Below are 2,500 nucleotides of genomic sequence, written 5' to 3'. Positions count from 1 at the left end.
TTGCTAGTAGTAGCAATAATATTGTTATTATCATCATATTTATCATTTTTATTGATGATATCGTTATTACATTTATTATTATTATCAATTGTATCACTTTTTTATTTATCTTGAGTAATAAAAGTAATAAACAGGAGTTAATGTTTTTTTTAGTATGAGCGATAAATACTCATCGTTGTGATTCCAATAATCAGCAGGTTTTCCTTTGACACGCAACAGGCATCGACTCTGTATTGCAAAACACAACCATTACGATATAGTGATAACGAGAAACAGATATCATTGATAGATTAAGAGAATTTTATATTACAGATAAAAAAAAAATACGTAAACATAATCCGTATTATTTACGATACGAAAGCAAGATGAATAAATGAACGAATAACATACATACATACATACATAATACATATATATATATATATAATATATATATATATATATATATATTATATATATATATATATATATATATATTATATATGTATATATTATATATATATTATATATGTATATATATATATTATATGTATGTATGTATGTATGTATGTATGTATGTTATTCGTTCATTTATTCATCTTGTATATATGTATATATATATATATATATATATATATATATATATATATATATATATGTGTGTGTGTGTGTGTGTGTGTGTGTGTGTGTGTGTGTGTGTGTGTGTGTGTGTGTGTGTGTGTGTGTGTGTATACATACATATATATATGTATATATATATATATATATATATATATATATATATATATATATATATATATATATATATATATATATATATTATATATATATATATATACAGTGTACTCATAAATTCCAAACATTAGTAATATATATGAAGTAAAAGAAAGGTATATATGTGCATGCCTTGATAGTAATTATTCATATAAGATTTTATACAGTACTTGCAGTTGAAAGTTTCATGCAAATCTATATTTTTATATACATTTGCCTTTCATGAAAAAAACGTATCTGCTATTTGCCATAATAATAATATAAATGATTTAATCTTCCAAATGAAATGTTGCCAATGATTATCCATTCTTTATCTTACAATAGAGGTAATTAATTAATCAAACAGCCCGTTATTTTGAAAGTGTTTAAAAAACTAGACTTTTGCGGTTTCAGGTGATTTTTTTACAGGTTCGTTCAGACTTTTTAAATAATGGATATGTTATTCAAGAGAGAAATAGAGAGAGAGAAATACAGACAGACAGACAGACAGACAGACAGACAGACAGACAGACAGACAGACAGACAGACAGACAGACAGACAGACAGACAGACAGACAAACAGACAGACAGAGTAAGAGAGAGTAGGTGAGTTTTAAAAAGCGGCTTAGAAGGGGAGAGGAAGGGAAAGAGGGGAGAGAAAGAGTTAAAGAAAGAAATAGAAGGGGAGAGGAAGGGAGAGACAGACAGACAGACAGACAGACAGACAAGCAGGCAGGCAGATAAGAAACATGAAACAGAGACAAGACAACAGAGGCAAAGAGAAAGAAAGAGAAAAGCAGAAATAGAAAAAAAGTGAACAAAACGAACAAGAAAACACGAAAAAAAAACGATACTCAACAAACACACACACACAAAAAAAAAAAAAAGCCACAGGATCCACCCACCCCCCCACCCCATGCCACCCTCACCCCCTCTCCTCCCATGCATGAGTTGTAAAAGCAGAATTTCCCCGCTTATACAACTCCCATGTTCCTCGCAAAACCATTGCCTCATGTTCCCATAAATATCTCATTCACTCACGTTCCTGCCTTTTTCCTTCCCCTGGAGAAATAACGTGATGTATGTAAGCCAATTAGTACCTGAGAACCGGAAGGTAAAAGAAGGAAAGAAAGGAAAAATACGAAGGAAAGAGAAGGTAAAAGAAGGATAGAAAGGAAAAATACGAAGGAAATAGGAGGGAATATACGAAAGAAAACGAAAAGATATTCAAAGGAATGAGGAGGAAAATGTGGAATGAGAAGGAAAAATGATAAGAAATGGGAGAGATTAAAAAGGAAGAGGAAGATGAAGAAAAAGGCGAAATAGGAGGGAAAATGCGAAGTAAGAGATGGAGAATAAGAAGGAAAAGCGAAGAAAAACGAAGAGATATTCAAAGGGGGAGAGAAAAATGAGAGGAATGAGAAGGAAAATGCTAAGAAAGGGGAGAGTTAAGAAGGAAGAGGAAAAAGAAAGTGAAATAAAAAAGAAAATGAAATAAAAAAGAAAATGAAATAAAAAAAAGAAGACAAGAGGTTCCTGGGAGAAGGGGAAAAAAAGGTGAGACGGGTAATGAAAAAAAAAAAAATGGCCAAAACACGAATGATTAAATGTAACCGATACAGAAACAGAAAAAAAAAAAAAAAAAAAAAAAAAAAAAAAAAAAAAAAAAAAAAAAAAAATATATATATATATATATATATATATATATATATATATATATATATATATAATAACATCCAGTGGTGTGCTTTTACAAGGGAAATTTTTC

Source organism: Penaeus monodon, chromosome 16 (genome assembly GCF_015228065.2).
Source record: "Penaeus monodon isolate SGIC_2016 chromosome 16, NSTDA_Pmon_1, whole genome shotgun sequence".
Lineage (NCBI taxonomy): Eukaryota > Metazoa > Arthropoda > Malacostraca > Decapoda > Penaeidae > Penaeus > Penaeus monodon.
This window is presented reverse-complemented; position numbering follows the sequence as displayed.